The 24,372-nt window shown below is 40.0% G+C and overlaps 1 protein-coding gene across 1 annotated transcript in view; it reads right to left on the bottom strand.

Annotated features, from left to right (window-relative positions):
• The window catches only part of sema5ba (sema domain, seven thrombospondin repeats (type 1 and type 1-like), transmembrane domain (TM) and short cytoplasmic domain, (semaphorin) 5Ba), a 269,710-nt gene that overhangs the window by 196,951 nt on the left and 48,387 nt on the right, over positions 1-24,372 (bottom strand). Inside the window, exon 2 of the mRNA XM_063005942.1 lies at positions 7,313-7,393. The gene's annotated coding sequence lies outside the window, so the exon portion shown is untranslated. The remainder of the gene's footprint in view (positions 1-7,312; positions 7,394-24,372) is intronic.

The raw sequence follows: 24,372 nt of genomic DNA, 5'->3' as shown, positions 1-24,372 counted from the left end.
AGTCAACCTCAAAGAATGCAATCAGAACTTAATAAAGCAAGCAGGAAGAAGTTAGATGGGAGGCAAATAAGTCATAATAAGCAAGCACTAATGCACTGAGAATGAGTGATACTGGGGGTGGGCATTCTCTAATAAAGAGCACAGGGAGAAAAAAAGATTCTAAATTAAAAAGCAGATTTATTTTTCATTAGCCATACCACCCCATTGGGCATCAGCTTAACGTATGGGCTGTGGACAGTTTATCTTTTGTTGAAAGGAAATAAACACAAAAATTAGTCACTGCTTTTGCCTGCTCATGCAATTTTGATGATAAAAGCTTCCGCAGGCAGGAGCCATGCGCCTAAGTGCCCCGCAATTTACACCCCCGAGCTCTTTACACATACTGAAATGTGATCTACTGAATATATAATTACAATAGTTTGATTATATAGTAATACTTAGTAACAGAATAAGGGCAATATAATATGTTAGGCTAAAAGCAAAAATTATCCTCAAGCTTTTACAAGTCTGACACATAATTATTCATTTTTGTCCTACAGACATTTTACATTTAATTTTTGTCCTACAGACATCCCACATTTTCATATAGTTCAGACACCATTGCCTCTTTACTGCCTTTAGCTGATTTATGTGGTTAAACCATGAAGAAAATTTGTAAAGCTGTATACATTTGCATGGTGTCATTATCATGACAGAGAGCCCATTACATTGAGATTTATGGGATTAAACTGGGCAATCAGCCATTACACCATTTAGCTTGATTAATTGACCGGGCCTCAAAAATTCTAGGCATGCACACCATTCTAAGCACGTACAGAATGAGAAAAGATGAAAAAAGAAACAGACCGGCTGTGTTAGGAGTAGATATGTCAATAATAAACCAATAATCTGACAAAGAAGTTACTGCTCAATAATGCATTCATTCAAATTGTCTTTTAAATTAGATTCCAACAGCTGTCGGTTAATTTGGTAGATTTCTAAATTGAGAGTGCTGATTTGAAACACACCCACCAGTTTGGTGTGAATATTTATATTAAGGAAACATTTATATTATGTAAATATGAACCAGAAAAACTATTACACATAAGAATCACAAACAAGCTATCAATCCAAAGTCTTCATCATCATCTAATAATAATTCTACTAATGTTATTAGTTAGTCAGGCGTTAATAATCAAGCGTTAATATCTAACTGAATCTCTATTTTTGATTCGTATGTTTAGTTAGCACTTAGTTTGCGACAGACTAAAATCTACATTCTTAATTCTGAACTCTTCGTACGGCACAAACACTAAACTTCTATTAATTACTACTGCTTCAAGTTGTTTTAATACAATGTTAAGCTTTGTTTTGTACTGCCTGAGTCGCTTTTACTACATCATATCAAACAGTTTGTCTCATTGGAGGAGCTTTGAAAAGGTCAGTGGCAAACTGGGTCATAGTTTAATCAGGTGAACTTTTTGTTTATTTACAATTTTGTTTATTTACATTTTAGTCATTTATCCGAAGCGACTTACAGTACTCTGAAAGTATACAATCTGAGCAATTGAGGGTTAAGGATCTTGCTCAAGAGCCCAACAGTGGCAACCTGGCAGTGGTGGGGCTTGAACCAGCAACCTTTTTGTCCAGCACCTTAACCGCTAAGCTGCCTACAAAACAGAAACTAAACAATAACAAAAAATCTGTTAATAAATAGATTATAATTGTATGTCACTGCACTCATTGTGATTGGGTTTAGTCACAATAGTTTAAAAAATAAATAAATAAATAAATAAATAAAGAATAAAAAATAAATTCTTTTTTTAAGTTACAACAAGCAGCTCCACATATTTTACATTCCATTTGCTGCATCTGTGGAAAAACCTAATTAATCATAATACAAGATGTTTTGTTTTTATGCCTGAACAGGTGTGCGAGACAAAAGATGTGCACCAAAACTAGGCTGAGAATTTGCCTTGGCTCAGTTATGGCAGGCGTTCTCGTCATCTGGCCCCCTCTCGTACGGCCTGTTGTGAAAGGCCCTTCTGTATGACCGGCCAAAGATCTGCCAGTGGACCCTCTCTTTGTTGGCTGAATGGGCACAGCTAGGCTGCATCTTAAGGCACACTAATGTGCCATGGCTGGACCATAAAGGCTGTGGGGTAATTTGCCAGGAATAATGGAATGCCTTTAATTTGTCTGGGAGGGAAATGAAGCTTTAAAGCAGCCTTACAGAGGAGGAGTCCTATTCTGGGTCTTACTCCATTCATATTTGAAAAGGGTTTGTTTTCTTCCGGCTTATAGTTATCCCGCGCCCGTATCTGCAAACAACGGGACGGGAAAAAGAAAACAACATGGCAGCGTCTTGGCGCTGTTACATAGTGAACAAGACACCGCAGAAAAAAAACACAGTGCTTCTTTTTTGGAGTTGGTGTAGAACAGGACCAAACTGCTGTAATGCTGATGTGTTCTGCGGAACACTGAGGTCATGAGTAAAGTTTTGGAACAGGCTGCTGTACAATATAAGTGAGAAAGGACAGTGCTCGAGGACGTATACTAAGGAGGTGAGAGGACTGGCCTGTCCATCACAAAATTCAAACAAATTCAGAGTGTGTGCTGGAACTCTGGGTATTCAATAATTCGTTATCTCACCTCCACAGACAAGCCATGTGATTCTCAGAAAAAAAGACATCCTCAGCAACTGCTGTACTAGATGATACATGACATTTTAAAAAACGTAAATAAACAAGTATTCATGCATTGCAGTATTGGAAGTGAAAATAGCAAATGTAGCAAAACTTTGTAGAGGTGATACACACCAATGATCATGTCTCTGTATGGATCTAAACACTTAAACACAGCAGCATGTTCGGCAAGCTCTCATAACTCCTACAAAACAACTGCTTTTTTTTTTAAAGAGACAAAGCTCCCGGCTGCATCCTACCATTAACTCTGTTTTATTACAGTAATTCAAAATGTTTATTTTGAGGCAAATCATTTTTAGACTTCAGGATCTGACAAACTAACAAAAACACAGTTGCTAAATGTAACTTGCTAGTTGTGCTTAGGAGCCAGTCTGGACCTGACCTTCATTTCTTTTTATTTCACTAGTTAAAATGTATGGTGGCACGGTGGCTCGGTGGGTAGCACTGTCGCCTCAAAGCAAGAAGGTCCTAGGTTCGATTCCTAGGTGGGCGGTTGGGTCCTTTCTGTTCGGAGTTTGCATGTTCTCCCCGTGTCTGCATGGGTTTCACCCGGGAGCTCCGGTTTCCTCCCTCAGTCCAAAAACATGCAGTCAAGTTATCTTGAGACACTAAATAGCCCTATAGGTAAATGGGTGTGTGTATGTGTGTGTGTGTGTGTGTCTGCCCTGCGATGGACTGGTGCCCCATCCAGGGTGTTACTGTGTGCCTTGCACCCATTGAAAAGCTAAGATAGGCTCCAGAACCCCCCCGGGACCCTAATTGGATAAGCGGTGAGTGAGTGAGGTAGTTAAAATTTATTGTTAGAGCTTTAAATGCAGGTAAGATACTAAAGATACTGCCTTCTCAAGATATTCCGTCATGTTTTTACAATTTGGTTACATTCATGACAGGAACGGTAGTTACTCGTTACACTAGATTAATCAGTTCAAGTCTTTAATGTCAAACACAGTCATGGACTATTTTGTATCTCCAATTCACCTCACTTGCATGTCTTTGGACTGTGGGAGGAAACCGGAGCTCCCAGAGGAAACCCAAACAGAGATGGGGAGAGCATGCAAACTCCACACAGAAAGGACCCGGACCGCTCCACTTTGGAATCGAACACAGGACTTCTTGCTGTGAGGCAACAGTACTACCCACCGAGCCACCGTGCCACCCTGGCAAGCTCTCATAACTCTTCCAAAATAACTGTTTGTTTTTTTTAAAAAGAGAGAAAAAGCTTTAGGCTGCATCCTACCATTAACTCTGTTTCATTACAGTAATTCAAAATGTTCATTTGAGGCAAATTATTTTTAGACTTCAGGATCTGACAAACTAACTAAAACATAGTTGCTAAATGTAACTTGCTAGTTGTGCTTGTGAGTCAGCCTGGGCCTGACTCTGTATTGTTAGAGCTTTAAATGCAGGTAAGATACTGCAGTTAAGCTGTAGTTAAGGTACTAGACTAGTAATCAGAAAGTCGCTGGTTCAAGCCCCACCACTGCCAGGTTACTGCTGTTGGGCCCTAAAACAACAACCCTAAATTGCTCAGATTGTATACTGTAACTGTAATGTGAGTCGCTTTGGATAAAGGCGTCTGCTAAATGCCAAAAATGTAAATGTAAATGTAAAGATACTTCCTTCTGAGGATATTTCCTGCCACGGTGGTTGATGATTTTGTTAAGTGGTGTACAAATATGAATTTAAAATTAACCTCAGTGTCCAGCACCTGTGTTGATTAATGATACATATATTGAACTTGTTGAGAGTTATAAATACCTGTGGACAATTATTGATGAAAAACTGACCTTTAATGAGAATACTGGCATAATTTGTGTAAAAAAAATAAGTCATTAATTGAATCTGTTTTAACATTTTCTATGATCGCTTGGTTTGGGAACCTGAATGTTCAGAACAGAAACTCTCTTAACGACATTATTAAGGCGACTAGTAAAATAATTGGCGTTGCTCAAGCTCCCTTGAATGATATATATATATATATATATATTTGTCACTCTACTCAGAAAGCGAGATTGTTATTGAGTTGTCCAGATCACCCACTAACCGTGAGTTTCAGCTTCCTCCCTCTGGACATAGATTCAGGTTCCCAACAGTAAAACATAATAGATGGAAAACTTCTTTTATACCTTAAGCGATAGGGTTATTCAATTTATAATATGAATTCCTCTTATATTTACATTAGGATTTTATATATATTTGAGCTGAATTATGTGTTTTTGTCGTGTTTTTAATTTTGTGTTGTATGCCATGCTGCACAACAAATTTCCCTTTGGGAACAATAAAGACTGAACTGAACTGCTACCTTCAGAAGACAAAAATCATTACAGCAGGGTTTTTCCCACTTAAGAGAAAAATAATAATAATTAAATTAGAGATGGGTCCAATTCGATCCCGGATCAGTATCGTGTCCGATATCGGGTCCAGATATCTGACGGATGGGCTGGTCTACTTACCGATCCAAATTCCAGTCCGCATCTTGTGCTGGACCATAAACCCACCGTAACTTAACATAATGTAACATGAGGCACATCACGATCCAAGTTCCATTACACATCTTACCATGAATCCGTGACAACTTCAGTCAGTAACGGGGAAAAAATAACATTAGCTGCTTATTTTACTAAAATGTCCTTTGTATGGAAATATTTTAGTATGGAAATGCAGAAAAGCAAAACAGCTACTTGCAATGTGTGCAAAGCTAGCCTGTCAAGGGGTGGAAGTAAGGTTTCGTCGAATAACACGACTAATTTAATCAAGCACCTGCAGAAGTTTCACATTAAAGTGTACCAGGAGTTCATGCTAGCGGGACAGGAAAACACCACGAAGCAGCATCGGTATCAGTATCGGTATCGGCAGATGTGTATCGGAATCGGATAGAAACTGAAAAACTGTGGATCGGCCCATCACTAAATGAAATAAGCGAATTTTAACAGGTACAAAACACGAAATTAACTTGTACATATATGCCTCCTTGTGGAGGCCTTACAGTACATCTTGTAAACCACAGTGGAACCAGATTGCCACTACTTTCATTAATGAAATAGATTTTAATGCATTGTTTGTGCTGCCTGGGTCGCAGTAAAAATTGACAAAATGTGGGTCTATAAAAGGTAGTCAAATCAGAAAAAAGAATGTTTGTATTAATGTGAATTTGGGATCAGAGTAAACAACTTAAAACAAGCACCGTAAATAAGTATTTCCTTTTTTTTTGATGACCAATATGCAGTGTCGTCATGTCTTGTTTTTCACCAGTCTTCCTTATTTTGCCACAAGCTGACAGGTCATGCGTATAGGTCAGACAATCTGTTTCAGTGTCACAGCTGAAGTATTTGTATTGTTGTATGTCCTGAATAGGCAAGTGTCTTTGTGTGTGTGTGTGTGTGTGTGTGTGTGTGTGTGACTGTGGAAGTATAACCAGAAAGCACTGCAGCAGGGAAAATGTTAAAGTACAACAAAAGGTTCCACTTGCAACTCAACGTCCCCTGAACTCAATATCTTTGAAACTTGATGCCCTTCGTAGAATAAATTGTATCCTTAAACTCAATTTAACATTAACAATGAAAAGCCACTTTGTTCAACGCTCGGCTTGAGCGGTGCGGTAAAACGTATCAAAGTGTGCATATGAGACGAATCTGCATTTGCGTTTATTAACTGTCAAATATTCTCTGAAAGCTTCACATGTATCTGTGCTTAGCTGGATTTTTCTCCAGTTTAACTTTTAAACTTGTTTTATAGCTCAGAGTTCTGAGAAATTGTAAGAATCAGCTTTTGTCGAGAGTCTAAACCGCTAATCGTTAAAAAAAAGCTAAACGTGACTTCTAATATTTAAAATACTTTATCTTAGTTATTTCTTCTAGTTTTTTAAGTCTTAAGTTTTATTTTTACTTAACAAAGTTATTTTTTATTTCTATTTTATTATGTTACACACACCGAGACCTAATTAACTGCATTTCGTTCTAATCATGTACATGGTTTTGAATGACAATAAGGCTGAGTCTGAGTCTTCCAAGATCCAAGATCAGTAATCTCCACTAATTAAGAAGCATAAGGAAACAATAAAGAAGTAAGAGTAAAGTGGGTTTTTGATTGTATTTCAGTGTTTTATATTATATTTGTGTTAATTTCAGTGTATAATTGTCAAAAACATCATCATTTTTTTACATTAGCCTAAAATATATGCAGTATCACAGGACCATGGAATGCATTAACAGGTTTCCCATACATCCTTATGGGAAAAAATACCTTAAAACTCAACGCCTTTTAAACTCAATGCCACTCCCAGAACCAACTGATGTCGAGTTTCAAGGTACCACTGTATTTAAAATTAATAATGATGTTTCTTTAAGCCTAGGCACTGTACAGCATTTTACAAAATTAACACTATCACACTATAACACTATTACACTATCACCCCTGTCCAGAGCACTAGACAAATTACATTATTGTGTCTGTATAAAGTAGTAAAAAACTGCTACCAATCAGCATGGCATAAATTAGGAGATGCAAGGTTCTTTTAGTTCTGTTAGTGTTAGGACAACTGATATTAAGTATAGGTGACTGTGTGGCAGTTCCTCTTAAGGGTTAAAAAATACTACACCACATATTGTGTAAAAAGCAAAGACACCTACTTCCAGACAGGCATCACGAGCATGTCATCCTCAAGAGTGCAGGGTTTACCGCAGAAACAGATGGCAATCCGTCCGTATCCCCTGGGACAAGCAAAGAAAAAAAAGAAACTATGTGGTAAAATAGTAAACCACAATGAGTTGTTCCCTCATAAACAAACCACTAAGTTTCACTAATTTATTTTCAATAGAGAGGAGGAGGAGGAGGCCTGTGGAGTGCTATTGAATTATGGTTCAGAAAAAGTACTGAGGGAGGGACAGGGCTTAGGAACTATACAACATGAAAAATGAGTCCCAAGAGTCATTAAAAAAAAGCTTTGAGAGGTGCACTGGATTGTGTGTGCATACTTCTTTCTGTGCTATAGTAACTGACTCTGGCATCTACACTATCATGTAAGAAGAAAAGTCATAAAAAGTCATACACTGATCAGCCATAACATTAAAACCACCTCCTTGTTTCTACACTCACTGTCCATTTTATCAGCTCCACTTACCATATAGAAGCAATTACTGACTGTAGTCCATCTGTTTCACTACATACTTTTTAAACCTGCTTTCTCCCTGTTCTTCAATGGTCAGGACCCCCACAGCACCCCCACAGAGCAGGTATTATTTAGGTGGTGGATCATTCTCAGCACTGCAGTGACACTGACATGGTGGTGGTGTGTTAGTGTGTTGTGCTGGTATGAGTGGATCAGACACAGCAGCGCTGCTGGAGTTTTTAAATACTGTGTCCACTCATGTCCACTCTATTAGACACTCCTACCTAGTTGGTCCACCTTGTAGATGTAAAGTCAGAGACGATCGCTCATCTATTGCTGCTGTTCGAGTTGGTCATCTTGAAGACCATCATCAGTGGTCACATGGGGCACTGTTGGCTGAATATATTTTTGGGTGGTGGACTATTCTCAGTCCAGCAGTGACAAGTGAGGTGTTTAAAAAGCGCTGCTGTGTCTTATCCACTCATACCAGCACAACACACACTAACACAACAAAAATGTTGTACCCTGACACTGTCATTTGACACCTGAAAATAACCTTTTTTGACTGTTGTCACGAATCCAGTATCCACAGCTGCACCTAGTTTGAGAGGTAATGCTTAGGACATTTAAGAGATAGCTGTGGATCATGCATTGGAGACTATTTTGGTTTGTCTTGTCAGGTTTTCTTGCTTGCTAATGGTTTTGTCAGTTTTGTCTCGAGCTCTTGCCCATGCCCTTGTTCCCCTGCTCATGTTTGTTTGGTATTCATGCTGCTGTTCATGTTTAGAAGTGTTGAAGTCTTGTTCATGTTCAGTGTTAGTTCTTAGCTTAGGGTTTAGGCTTGGTTAGTTTCATGTGTTTAGCATGTTAGCTTAGCATTTAGCTTAGATTATGTGTGTGTCTTGTCTAGTTTATTAAATCATTGTAAACATCTCTGCGTATGTGTCCACCCCCTCTTGTTTCATCTAGCCCAATTCGTTACAGCTGTTCTTTGTGGAATTGCATAGTACCAGGGTTCTTCGAAAAGTTTCCGCACTTTTTAAAACTCTATTTATTAAGAATTTTAAAAACATGACATCACTTTTTTACATAGTCACCTTCCAATGCATTTTCTTCAGAATCATACCACCTTTTTAATGCCATCGGCAAAAACTGTTTAGTGCGTAGCCACTGATGCACCACTGCTTTCACATCATCATCACATGAACATTTTCTTTCCCTTAAAGCTTCTTTGAGTGATCCAAATGGTGGAAATCAGACAGCGCTAAATCCAGACTATAAGCACTCTCTCAGTCTCTCTCAGACCAACCAATTACTACTACTCCCACCCTCACCGTTTCCAACAGAAATATAAAAGTGCGGAAACTTTTTGAAGATCCCTCGTATATGTAAAGAATCAAATAATCTGCTGTCTAATTTTTAAGTGCCTTTATATTAACTAATTATCAAACTAAAGCCATAAATCATGTTCCTAAGTTTTAACCAATGTCTGATTTATGACTTGAAAATGAGTATCAACAAATTCTCTAAACAAGCAAATACATGTACAATGCATGTTTCATACATTAAACAGGTTTATAGTACATTCTCTCCTATGGATCTATTTTTAATACATATTAGTTGTGGCAAAACTCTATTACTGCATCGCCATCATAGTTTGAGCTACTCAGTAAAGATGTTCTGATACTATTTATTTTTAGACACAATAACAGTAAAGGTTTACTTCTACTGCAGATTGAATACTAACATCCTAACCCAGTTGGCGAGAAGCACTGGGTTTGGGATACGAAGCCTGAAAAATAACTCTATTTTTATATAACTACATCTTTATGTAAGTACATGCAGGGTTGGGCACAGTCAGTACCTAGATGGAAGATTGCCTGGGAATACTGAGTGCTGTAAGCTCTATTTAGGGACAGTAGTAGCTTAGTGAGTAGGGTTTTAGGCTATCAACTAAAAGGTTGAGAGTCTGAATCCCAGCTCTGCCATGCAGCCACTGTTCGGCCCTTGAGCAAGGCCCTTAACCCTCTCTGCTCCAGGGCGCCATACAATGGCTGACCCTGCACTCTGACCTCAACTTCCAAACAAGCTGGGTTATGCGAAGATAGAATTTTGTTGTACTGTACACCTGTATATGTATATATGACAAATAAAGGCATTCTATTCATTCTATTCTATTCTAATCAACTCCAGTCCTGAAGGTGTATTGTTCTGAAGATGTTTAAGATATGGATTAGATTAGTTTATCAGTTAAGTCAGCTGAGAAAACTTGAAAGTTCCAGAAATTCCAGAAATGCCTCAAATCTCATGTTTAAGTATATCTCCTGTATTAAAGCTACATTAAGTAAACTATTTTTTTTTCATTTGGTAAAATATGCTTTCCCACTACTGCTGAGATTCAGGACTAAAATCTCAGAGTTGCTATCAGCCGGTCTGCTATGTCTTGGGATATGGACAAATAGCCTAGCCATTGGCATACTTGTCACTGGGCTGTATATGTATATATATACAGTGTATCACAAAAGTGAGTACACCCCTCACATTTCTGCAGATATTTAAGTATATCTTTTCATGGGACAACACTGACAAAATGACACTTTGACACAATGAAAAGTAGTCTGTGTGCAGCTTATATAACAGTGTAAATTTATTCCTCCCTCAAAATAACTCAATATACAGCCATTAATGTCTAAACCACCGGCAACAAAAGTGAGTACACCCCTTAGTGAAAGTTCCTGAAGTGTCAATATTTTGTGTGGCCACCATTATTTCCCAGAACTGCCTTAACTCTCCTGGGCATGGAGTTTACCAGAGCTTCACAGGTTGCCACTGGAATGCTTTTCCACTCCTCCATGACGACATCACGGAGCTGGCGGATATTCGAGACTTTGCGCTCCTCCACCTTCCGCTTGAGGATGCCCCAAAGATGTTCTATTGGGTTTAGGTCTGGAGACATGCTTGGCCAGTCCATCACCTTTACCCTCAGCCTCTTCAATAAAGCAGTGGTCGTCTTAGAGGTGTGTTTGGGGTCATTATCATGCTGGAACACTGCCCTGCGACCCAGTTTCCGGAGGGAGGGGATCATGCTCTGCTTCAGTATTTCACAGTACATATTGGAGTTCATGTGTCCCTCAATGAAATGTAACTCCCCAACACCTGCTGCACTCATGCAGCCCCAGACCATGGCATTCCCACCACCATGCTTGACTGTAGGCATGACACACTTATCTTTGTACTCCTCACCTGATTGCTGCCACACATGCTTGAGACCATCTGAACCAAACAAATTAATCTTGGTCTCATCAGACCATAGGACATGGTTCCAGTAATCCATGTCCTTTGTTGACATGTCTTCAGCAAACTGTTTGCGGGCTTTCTTGTGTAGAGACTTCAGAAGAGGCTTCCTTCTGGGGTGACAGCCATGCAGACCAATTTGATGTAGTGTGCAGCGTATGGTCTGAGCACTGACAGGCTGACCCCCCACCTTTTCAATCTCTGCAGCAATGCTGACAGCACTCCTGCGCCTATCTTTCAAAGACAGCAGTTGGCTGTGACGCTGAGCACGTGCACTCAGCTTCTTTGGACGACCAACGCGAGGTCTGTACAGTGTATCACAAAAGTGAGTACACCCCTCACATTTCTGCAGATATTTAAGTATATCTTTTCATGGGACAACACTGACAAAATGACACTTTGACACAATGAAAAGTAGTCTGTGTGCAGCTTATATAACAGTGTAAATTTATTCTTCCCTCAAAATAACTCAATATACAGCCATTAATGTCTAAACAGCCGGCAACAAAAGTGAGTACACCCCTAAGAGACTACACCCCTAAATGTCCAAATTGAGCACTGCTTGTCATTTTCCCTCCAAAATGTCATGTGATTTGTTAGTGTTACTAGGTCTCAGGTGTGCATAGGGAGCAGGTGTGTTCAATTTAGTAGTACAGCTCTCAAACTCTCTCATACTGGTCACTGAAAGTTCCAACATGGCACCTCATGGCAAAAAACTCTCTGAGGATCTTAAAAGACGAATTGTTGTGCTACATGAAGATGGCCAAGGCTACAAGAAGATTGCCAACACCCTGAAACTGAGCTGCAGCACAGTGGCCAAGATCATCCAGCATTTTAAAAGAGCAGGGTCCACTCAAAACAGACCTCGCGTTGGTTGTCCAAAGAAGCTGAGTGCACGTGCTCAGCGTCACATCCAACTGCTGTCTTTGAAAGATAGGCGCAGGAGTGCTGTCAGCATTGCTGCAGAGATTGAAAAGGTGGGGGGTCAGCCTGTCAGTGCTCAGACCATACGCCGCACACTACATCAAATTGGTCTGCATGGCTGTCACCCCAGAAGGAAGCCTCTTCTGAAGTCTCTACACAAAAAAGCCCTAAAACAGTTTGCTGAAGACATGTCAACAAAGGACATGGATTACTGGAACCATGTCCTATGGTCTGATGAGACCAAGATTAATTTATTTGGTTCAGATGGTCTCAAGCATGTGTGGCGGCAATCAGGTGAGGAGTACAAAGATAAGTGTGTCATGCCTACAGTCAAGCATGGTGGTGGGAATGCCATGGTCTGGGGCTGCATGAGTGCAGCAGGTGTTGGGGAGTTACATTTCATTGAGGGACACATGAACTCCGATATGTACTGTGAAATACTGAAGCAGAGCATGATCCCCTCCCTCCGGAAACTGGGTCGCAGGGCAGTGTTCCAGCATGATAATGACCCCAAACACACCTCTAAGACGACCACTGCTTTATTGAAGAGGCTGAGGGTAAAGGTGATGGACTGGCCAAGCATGTCTCCAGACCTAAACCCAATAGAACATCTTTGGGGCATCCTCAAGCGGAAGGTGGAGGAGCGCAAAGTCTCGAATATCCGCCAGCTCCGTGATGTCGTCATGGAGGAGTGGAAAAGCATTCCAGTGGCAACCTGTGAAGCTCTGGTAAACTCCATGCCCAGGAGAGTTAAGGCAGTTCTGGGAAATAATGGTGGCCACACAAAATATTGACACTTCAGGAACTTTCACTTAGGGGTGTACTCACTTTTGTTGCCGGTGGTTTAGACATTAATGGCTGTATATTGAGTTATTTTGAGGGAAGAATAAATTTACACTGTTATATAAGCTGCACACAGACTACTTTTCATTGTGTCAAAGTGTCATTTTGTCAGTGTTGTCCCATGAAAAGATATACTTAAATATCTGCAGAAATGTGAGGGGTGTACTCACTTTTGTGATACACTGTATATATACACACATATATACATATATACATACAGTGTATCACAAAAGTGAGTACACCCCTCACATTTCTGCAAATATTTCATTATATCTTTTCATGGGACAACACTATAGACATGAAACTTGGATATAACTTAGAGTAGTCAGTGTACAGCTTGTATAGCAGTGTAGATTTACTGTCTTCTGAAAATAACTCAACACACAGCCATTAATGTCTAAATAGCTGGGAACATAAGTGAGTACACCCCACAGTGAACATGTCCAAATTGTGCCCAAATGTGTCGTTGTCCCTCCCTGGTGTCATGTGTCAAGGTCCCAGGTGTAAATGGGGAGCAGGGCTGTTAAATTTGGTGTTTTGGGTACAATTCTCTCATACTGGCCACTGGATATTCAACATGGCACCTCATGGCAAATAACTCTCTGAGGACAGGGCTCTAGAGTGTGACCAATTTGGTCGCACATGCGACCTAATTTCTCAATGGTGCGACTAAAAAAAATCTCAGGTCGCACCGGTGCGACCAGCAGTTCAAGGGGAAAAAAGTCTCCGCTACTCTGAAAGTCTTCCAGTGGTTCAACAACAGACACACATTAGGCCCATATCATGGTCTAAACCAATCAGAGACAGTGAAGAGCGGGACAATATTGTATCGGTGATATGTGAGCGACATTCAGCTCAACCAATCAGAATGCAGCACCGGACGTTCAGTTAGTTTAGTTTTGTATTATGAGACTCGCCGGACGGCCAAAGTATAAAAGTTCGGTTTCTGGAGCTAGGCAGTTTAAAGTGTTGTAACGCTTACTGAAGTCCTGACTAAACCGTTACAGTGAAGTCTACCTTGTCGTGTGCTTTTATTCCCACACATTCATCACCACACAGCAAGAGACCCGTAACAGTGGTGAGCCGACCCTCTAGTAGCAATAGGCTAATGCTAGCGGTTAAGTGCGACGATAGCGAAAGTAAAAACACAATAATATTTACGTTAAGTAAAATATAAAAATAACTAAAAGACAGTGAAGTGTTAGAATACATGTAATCAAAATACACAATGAGTGCACCGCAATCGATTTTGGGAATCTGTGTAAAAGATCCAGTAAAGCCGATAATATAATGCACTTTATTTAAGATTACACCCTAACACTAGAGCCCCATACACACACACACACACACACAAAAAAAAAAAAAAAAAAAAAAAAAAAAAAAAATATATATATATATATATATATATATATATATATATACACATATACATACATACATACATACATACATACATACATACATGAATAGATATACGCTATTATTATTGTTATAATTTGTATAATAGTGTACTATAATGAGATTATAATACTATAATTAACTGTAAAGAGCATGGGAAAACCATGGCCGTCAAAATTGTATTTGTGACTGGTTCTAATACATTTTGAATTGAAAGGATGAAAAGCACAATGCATCTATAAAACACATTACATGCCGCAGTAAATGCACTGCCCATGGGTCCCCTCTCCCCACTGCCTTTCAGCGGCAGACAGCAACAAACATCAACAGACGAGGCCATGTTGACCAGACTGTTATTTAATCATTTACAAGTCAATATTGCCTATATGGACAGCGAAAAAACAAGTGAACCTGTAAAACTAAGGTGTTAAATGCGATGCAGTTGAAAATTAGGGTGCACCTAACTTTTGTGCTGGTGCACCTAAGAAAAAAAGTTAGGCGCACCAGTGCAACCAGTGCAAAAAGTTAGTCTAGAGCCCTGGAGGATGTGAGAAATAGAATTGTTGCTCTCCACAAAGATGGCCTGGGCTATAAGAAGATTGCTAACACCCTGAAACTGAGCTACAGCATGGTGGCCAAGGTCATACAGCGGTGTTCCAGGACAGGTTCCACTCGGAACAGGCTTCGCCAGGGTCGACCAAAGAAGTTGAGTCCACGTGTTCGGCATCATATCCAGAGGTTGGCTTTAAAAAATAGACACATGAGTGCTGCCAGCATTGCTGCAGAGGTTGAAGACGTGGGAGGTCAGCCTGTCAGTGCTCAGACCATACGCCGCACACTGCATCAACTCGGTCTGCATGGTCGTCATCCCAGAAGGAAGCTGACGCACAAGAAAGCCCGCAAACAGTTTGCTGAAGACAAGCAGTCCAAGAACATGGATTACTGGAATGCCCTGTGGTCTGACGAGACCAAGATAAACTTGTTTGGCTCAGATGGTGTCCAGCATGTGCGGCGGCGCCCTGGTGAGAAGTACCAAGACAACTGTATCTTGCCTACAGTCAAGCATGGTGGTGGTAGCATCATGGTCTTGGGCTGCATGAGTGCTGCCGGCACTGGGGAGCTGCAGTTCATTGAGGGAAACATGAATTCCAACATGTACTGTGACATTCTGAAACAGAGCATGATCCCCTCCCTTCGAAAACTGGGCCTCATGGCAGTTTTCCAACAGGATAACGACCCCAAACACAACCTCCAAGATGACAACTGCCTTGCTGAGGAAGCTGAAGGTAAAGGTGATGGACTAAACCCAATTGAGCACCTGTGGCGCATCCTCAAGTGGAAGGTGGAGGAGTTCAAGGTGTCTAACATCCACCAGCTCCGTGATGTCATCATGGAGCAGTGGAAGAGGATTCCAGTAGCGACCTGTGCAGCTCTGGTGAATTCCATGCCCAGGAGGGTTAAGGCAGTGCTGGATAATAATGGTGGTCAAACTAAATATTGACACATTTGGGCACAATTTGGACATGTTCACTGTGGGGTGTACTCACTTATGTTGCCAGCCATTTAGACATTAATGGCTGTGTGTTGAGTTATTTTCAGAAGACAGTAAATCTACACTGCTATACAAGCTGTACACTGACTACTCTAAGTTATATCCAAATTTTATTTCTATAGTGTTGTCCCATGAAAAGATATAATAAAATATTTGCAGAAATGTGAGGGGTGTACTCACTTTTGTGATACACTGTATACTGTATATATATATATATATATATATATATATATATATATAAACTGGGTGAATGGAACGATTGGCTTTCTAACGAGTTAGTGTTTTATTTCACAACCGGGAAAAGTTTGGAGGTGTTTAATTATAAGCACATTTACAAAATAATGGATTATATTCCTAATGGGACAACACACGGTTATAAATTTAATAGCATCTGGAAGAACATAAGCTACGGTAAGCAGTGGTTTTGCTGTGTTTTGGATTTTGGCAGCTGTGCCGTGATTTATCGCATGCTTCTGTTTTGCAATGAAAACAAAACAGATCAGTTTAAGCTTTTAACTGGGACCTTCTTGTTACGGAAATTACATTCATTTGCACAATGACTAGGAAAGTAAAGGCACTGAGTAAAACGGCAAAATATAGTTGCTAATCTGTTGTTTTTATCTGAACTTACATATTATTTGTTTATTTCTACGATACATTTCCAATATATGTTTTGTGTATATTATATTGACTCGTGACTTGACTCAGACTCTAGCCTAAAGACTTGTGACTTGACTCAGACTCTAGCCTAAAGACTCGTGACTTGACTCGGACTTGTATTTTGTGACTTGTGAACATCTCTCTCTGGCTGTTTGTGCCAGTCCCAAGCCCAAATAAAAAAGGGTTGCATCAAGAAGGACATCCAATGTATAAAAAATCCAGAGTGATCTGCTGTGGCAACCCCTAATATGGGAGCAGCCAGTAGAAATCAATCTCTTGTTTTTTCACTTTTTGCCTATTGGCTATTTTTATTAATTATGTGTTTATCTTTAAAAAGGTTGGTGGTAAATTCAAAGCTTAGTCAGAAATAATGTATGTAACACACATTGATGGTGCCAGTCAACTTAATCATTAACTGTTTTTAGAATTATGAGGTTTTCTTGTTACGCTCAACATGTAATAATCATTTAACTATAAATATTAACAAATAGTCTTTTAACAAGCATATCCATGTTAGTGTATTTAAAATTTAATTGTGGTTAAAAATGTGGTTTAAAAAGTGATAAGTAATAATGTTTAAATATTTATTTCAGTTTAGGTCCTTACTTAAAGGTCTCTACATAAACATGCTGTTCTAAAAAACAGCCTAAAGCCTGAATCAAACCCAGTGCTGGGTTTTCAAATAGACCAATGTGATTTTTTTTATAAAGAAAAGCTATTTGAGATATCACACATTTTCTCCTAATACAGACAGTGTACTATAATATAGAATTATAAAGCTGAACATTGAAATCTTGAGAATAAAAGAGTAAAAGACGTAATCTAAACATCCTATAAATTTGTTCATGTCAACATTAAAGCACCCAAAATAAATGCAATATAAATGGCTATTTGAATTGTTCCTTCACCATACCAGGTAATCAAACAGCACAGATGTTCTTTGTATATAAAAATCTTTTGTCGCACCCCAGAGTTTATCCAAAAAGCTTTCAAACTTACAAGGGCAGAGCTCTGTAGTGTAGAATTTAATTAAGCTTGGGCAGAGGAGAAAGACTTCCCTCCAAAAGCTCCTGTTGTCTCTGAGGATTTAGCTGGTTTATTTGGTATGGTGCAGGGTAAGCCGGCGCAGACACGGGGCCAGAGTAATTAGAGAGTAAATAATGAGCTCTTGAGCGAACTTTGCTCTGATAATTTGACTGCCTCAAGTGCCAAGTCCAAGTTCAATAAATCCTTTAACAATGCCTGCAAGTCACAACTTTTGAAGGTAACCCAGTCCTCCGCCTCTGAAATCAGAAGTACACCTAAACCTAATGGTACAGACCACTAGGCTTAAAACCAACCTGTACAGCACAACAAATAAACTGAATAGGAACACAAATATGAAAACAAAAGTATTTTATCACTAAGAAGAAACTAATAAATATTTACTACTAATAACATTTGTGTTAACAAGCCAACAAGAACATGAACAATTCATAATCATTAATTTACATTTGCGGCATTTAGCAGACACTTTTATCCAAAGTGACTTACAGTTATCACTGTATACAATTCAAGCAATTGAGGGTTAAGAGCCTTATTCAGAGGCCCAACAGTGGCAATGGTGGACTTGAGCCAGCAACCTTATGATTACTAGTCCAGTACCTTAACCACCGAGCTACCACTGACCTGTTTCATGCTTCACCATTGTGGAGTCAGGGTGGGGTCAGTTTCCCTAGAATCTGGGCATGATGCAGTAACACACCCTGAACAGGACAACCACCCTCATTCCCAGACACAGCAAATCATGTCTGAATGTAGATGCCCAACTGGCCAGTAGCATATCTGGGGATTTGAACCCTGGATCTAAGAGGGAGTAGGCTAACACAATTTACCACTGCACCACATGAGCTCGTTACAACTCAAATTTAAAAAATAATATACGTTCAGTAGAATGTAGTCTGGAGTTAATCACAGCAACTTATACTATATGACCAAAAGTATTTGTACACCTGACTAGAAGCTTGCTGGACAGCCCATTAAAAAAACAAATGGTACTAAAATAGTGACCTCTATGTGAACTTTTTAAGTTATTCTTTAGCTTTTCTGCGATGGCTTCTCACAAGTCTTTCAGATATGTCTCTGGGAATTTGCGCCCATTTACTCAGAGAGCATTTGTATGGCCGGGCACTGACGTTGGCCAAAAAAGCCTTAAATGATGTTCCAGTTCATTCCAAAGCTATTCAGTGGGGCTAGGGTCAGTGCTCTGTTCAGACCACTGGAGATCTTTAAACCAAGCTTTTCCTTAAACCTTATGTCTTTATAGACTTTGCCTTGTGCACAGGAGCACAGTCATGCTAGAACAGTAACGTCCTTAAACTGTTGCTGGAAAGTCAGAACCATATAATCCATTAAATTATTGATTTATTACACTTGTTTGTTAGAAATTGTTGTGGCTGAAACTAGGTCTGGCTCGATACCACTTTTTTTATGTCCGATACCAATACTGATATTGCAAATTGAGTATCTGCTGATACTGATACCAATCCGTATACCAATACCGTAATTTCTCCACTCAAACAACTAAGCAGTAATAATATATGTCTCAATGCACTATGGTTAAACTAGCTATCTAAATAACAATGCTCAGGTTTGGTTTTTAATAATCTAAAAACGTGACAGAACTTTAACGAAAAATCTCAACCAAACGATTTTTTTCCTTCTGATATCCGATCCAATGATTTGGGCCAATATTGGACCGATACCGATACAGTATCGGATCGGTGCCAGCCCTAGCTGAAATACATGAACTCAGTAATTAAAAGTGGTGTCCCAATACTTTTGACCATATAGTGTAACTCTCAGTTGGTAATCTGCTTAGCAGTTAATTAAAATGTATTAATGCTTCTAGCCCTACTAGTGGAAAATGAAGTAACTTCTAACCTTGCTACATGAAGATATGCCAAGAACCTAGGTCAGATTTTTTTACAGTTATAAGATTATTAATGGTTTCCATGGCAAGCTAGTTTCAACTAATAAGTCATCAAGGCACTAGAAGCATTTATTCGAATGCACGTCAGTAACAATTGCAGCTGATCTGAAAGCCACATAATCCTGTTGCTCTGGGTAACATTAAATCATAAGTAGAAGCATTCAATCCTCATCCCACACTGCTCTGTACAAGCCCAGTTCCAAGGATTAATTAGTGACTGATGCTTAATGACAGATAAGCTTGTGTACGTGTTCCTGAGCATACTGTATCCACACTGTGAGGTTGCACGTGGTACAGTTTGTACAGCTAGTCCCCCACCATGCTGCAGCAGAGGAAGCTGTGCTCTGTAGGCATGTTCTGAAAACAGCCAGGTGTTCACTGTGGGATAAACATCCACTAACAGACTTCAACCGGATCCCTGGGGTCCGCCATTTAAGGAGTTTGCTAGCCGGCTAAATACTTCAAATCCTGCAGCAAGTGTGGGCTGAGGTAAGCAGTTTAGCCCGCGTTCGACGTTTAATTTATCGCCACTGAAGCATAAGTGTAGCGTAATGATTTAAGTCCTCCAGTGCTGGCTTTTAAGTGATAAGTCAGTTATCAGGAACATGACCATAGCATTATTGCTACCTCGGTTTTCTGTAGGCCACACTTGTGACAAAAACTGTAAGAATGCTTAACTGGAGTCTATTTTTTTATTTAATCTATAACATAGCTTAATGCTGCTGTTATATGATGAAAACGTTAGATACATAGATGCATAGCTACTTTTCCATTGTCCACATTTAATGAAAATAAAATTAAAAAAAAACTCCTATCAGGAAATCTAGTGTACCTTTGTAAGACAATATCCACAATAAGACTATTTAGAAATTGAGGCTTTTCGTGTCATTGCCTCTCTTCCAACTGCCTGGTGTCCTGCAGAGATCACACCGAGAGCACAAGTGTGGGCAGAGTTAGCTCAGCAGCTAAGGAACTGAACTAGAACTTGTTTTGAAGGTCATGATTCAAGCTCCACCATCACTAAGTTGTCACTGTTGGGTCCCTAAGCAAGACCCTTAACTTTTAATTACATTTACTGTATTAACAGTAAATAACAGTAATTGTTTTGGATGAAAATTGCACAGTCACTGCCACTGAAGACAGTTATACATTAGAATGTCCTAATTCTATTTATTTCAATTCCAATGTGATTAGAATCAGACAATACGATACAGACATCCCTACAGTAACAGAGCTGACACACTGCAAATTATACCAAACATCACTGAAGCTGTGATCACTTGTGTCCTGTTGTACCAGACAGAATCACTGTCAATGTCAGTGGACCTGTTAAATCTGATCCAATTCTTATCTAGTGGTTTAGGCTAGCAATGGCCTTGAATCTGATAAATGGGTTTGAGAGAGTTTTGAGAAGTTTATCTGGTAGGTGTAGCTTAATATACAGTAGTAATCAAAAAGCCTATATACAATAGGTGTCCTAATAAAGTGCCCAGATAAATGTGAATATCAGTGGCAGTTTAGACCCTTGCCATTTTCAGTTTCCTACATAACTGCTAAAATAGAACTACAGTGGTACCTCCTAACTTGACGTCCTTTAAACTCAAAATCTTTGAAACTCAATGCTCTTCGTCAGGAAATGTGTACCCTTAAACTTGGCGTTTCCCTTAAACTCGACATGAATCTGCATTTGTGTGCAATAACCGTCAAATTCACTCTGAAAGCGTCCACATGTATCTGTGGTTAGCTGGATGTTCCTCCTGTTTCACTTTTAAACTTGTGTTACAGCTCGGGGTTCTGAGAAACTGTAAGAATCAGCTTTTCCGAGAGTCTAAAATGCTTATCGTTAAAAAAGGCTTAATGTGACTTAATGTATTAAAAGAACGACATAGAAACACTGAACCTCTCTTAATCATTACTGCTCATAAGTTAATTATAATGAAATTCCTTGCTTGTTGTTTTAGCCAGCGTAAAAGCTATTGTGTCGCTTCTCATGTGAATGCTTCTTACTGAACACAATAAGGTATTCCATGATCAGACATCTTCACAATTAAGAAGCATAAGGAAACAATAAAGAAGTAAAGGTAAAGTGCAGGTTTTATTGTATTTTTATTGATTCTTAACTGTTTTTAATTGTATTTCAGTGTTTTTATATTATATATAAAATTTTATATTATATTTGTGTTATTTTTAGTGTATAAGTGTCAAAAACAACCCCATTATTTTTCATTAGCCTAAAATATAAGCAGTTCCACAGGACCATGGAACGCATTAACAGGTTTTCCATACATCCTTATGAGAAAAATTACCTTGAAACTCAACGCCTTTTAAATGCAACACCACTCCCAGAACCAACTGCCGTTGAGTTTTAAGGTACCACGGTATATGATGTCAACCAATTTTTCAGGGGGTTAAAAATAGAATGCATGGGCTATACAGGCCTTTCATTCTTTCTAGCTAGTTAGTCGGCAGGACCTTGGGTTTGCAGAGACAAAACAAATGGCAGCGAGTGAAAGGCTGAGAAAACTCGCAGTGAGGCGGGAAGACCACCTGCTGCGATGGCCACCGTGCCATCCTCAGTGAGACTGCAGCCAAACTGAGCAGAGCTGGAGTAATTATGCCTCCCACTGTGGACATAATAACGCTCATCTCTGAATGAATGTGAGAATGATAGAGCAGCACTGAAGCTCACAAAGCCTAGTGCAGTCAGACATATTGACATTTCTATAAGCGTCCTCTACCTCTTCTTTCCAGAAAAAGATTCCATCAGCCTACGTGTGAGGGCTCTTCTTTCACATCACTTTACGTAATACTATCCGTACGCCAAACAACCCACAGCTTTTCCATTCTGGTGGGACGACCCTAGGGCTAAAGTGCTTCAGCTTTTCACCACAAGTGCATTTCATCCTGTCCGCCGCACATCACACGCTGACCTGGAGGCAGACATGATCCGTTACGATCCTCTCAACTTTACTCTTCGTCTATGACATCATATGACAAAGAGTGTAACCAAAGGAAGTTTTAAGAAACCCTGCATGCGTGCGGTCATATTCGGGTCAGCGCCTTTTTCAGTGTCGAACGAAGCAAAGCTCTGTGGAAATATTTAACCAAGGTTTTACCCACTGTGCCACACGCAGGGAATAGAGAGGAGCTGCTAGCAACACACTGAAGAGGAAAACAAAAAGGCCACAAAATGACACAGATACTTTTCCATTGTCCACATATAATGAATATAAAAATAAAACAATCTGCAATCAGGAAATCTAGTGTACAAAGGTAGGACGGTAGCCACAATAAGACTATGCACGAGTGTGGGCAGAGTTAGCTCATAAGCTAAGAGACTGAACTAGAACTATTGTTTTGAAGATCTGGATTCAAAGCCGCTCAGGTGGCGCAGCTGTAAAGTACGCTAGCTCACCAGAGTTGGGGTTTCGAATACATCGTATCGAATCTCAGCTCTGCCTTTCCGACTGGGCGGCTGCATGAACAACGATTGGCTGTTGTTCAGGTAACTGTTGCGACTGCGGCCCCTGCTGGCTGACTGATGGCGCCTGCACAGGGCTGAGGAATAATGCTGATGGGGTGTGGCCCTCCGTACACAGTGCCCGTCAAGTGTATGAACTCGACTCATGCAGGTGAAAAATGCACTATCTGTACTGACTGTGCGTACCGGAGGGGACGTATGTCAGTTAAGAGGCGGTGAAGGGTCGAATCAGTATAGAGGGATAAAAAATTGATCTGGATTCAAGCTCCACCATCACTTATGCCTAGTGCACACTACACAATTTTTGCCCTTATTTTCACTCGCCGACTGGTCGCCGCTAGATGTGGCAGCTCGGGAGCAACTCGGTGTTCGCTCGACGATCTAAGCTCGGCTCTCGATTGCTATGTGTGAACTGTTCAACGACTCGATCCGAGCGGCTGGATCAGTCGGTTGCGACTGGCAATGAGTGAGGTGAGGGGGATAATATAGTTTCTATCAGAAGACATCGGCACACACACACAAGCTTTACAATCTTTGTGAACTTATCGTCCACGCCAAAACATCATACCAGCCCTGCATTACAAAAAAAATATTTATTAACCTTCAACTCGCTACAGAACAGAACAATCCCTGCTGGCCGCGTTGCCAATTTATTTATCATTTATTTTTCTCGTTGTTTTTACGCTGCACATCAGCGCACAAACAACTTTGATCACTCGCTACTTGTTGACGTGCATTTTTGGACGTGGTATCATTAAACCTCTCGTCACTTCTCACTTTGTTTTCATGACAAAACGTAGTTTGGGACACCAGAGAAGCTCGCCTATGATTCCAGTTGGTGATAGATCGTGTAGTGTGAAAGTCACACCAACTTAAAGGACTCCCGATTACAAGAGATCCAGTTGTGTAGTGTGAACTGTACAGTGACCTGACAACTTGTAAGCCGTAGCCTAGCCTAGCCTAACCGTAGCCTAGTGGTTAAGGTACTGGACTAGTAACCAGAAGGTCGCTGGTTCAAGCCCCACCACTGCCAGGTTGCTGCTGATGGGCACTTGAGCAAGGCCCTTAACTCTCAATTGCTCAGACTGTATACTGTAACAGTACTATAAGTCTCTTTGGATAAAGGCAGTTAGCAAACAATGGTCCAACATTTTTTACTAGCATTTTTGTGGGTTATGATTAAAATTGCACAATTTTATGTCCCAATTCTATTTATTTTAATTCCAATGTGATTAGAATCAGACTACGATACAGACATCCATACAGTAACAGAGATGACAAACTGTGGAAATATTCAACCAGGGTTTTACCCACTGTGCCACACGCAGGGAACAGAGAGGAACTGCTAGCAACACACACTGAAGTGGGGAGATCATTTAAAGCTTTTTTGTATCATTGCATCTCTCCCGACTGCCTGATGTCCTGCAGAGATCACACCAAGAGCACACTAGAACTATT

The sequence above is a fragment of the Trichomycterus rosablanca genome, chromosome 12, assembly GCF_030014385.1.
Source record: "Trichomycterus rosablanca isolate fTriRos1 chromosome 12, fTriRos1.hap1, whole genome shotgun sequence".
Classification (NCBI taxonomy): domain Eukaryota; kingdom Metazoa; phylum Chordata; class Actinopteri; order Siluriformes; family Trichomycteridae; genus Trichomycterus; species Trichomycterus rosablanca.
Note: the sequence above shows the minus strand (reverse complement) of the source record. Positions and strands in the feature narration are given on the sequence as shown.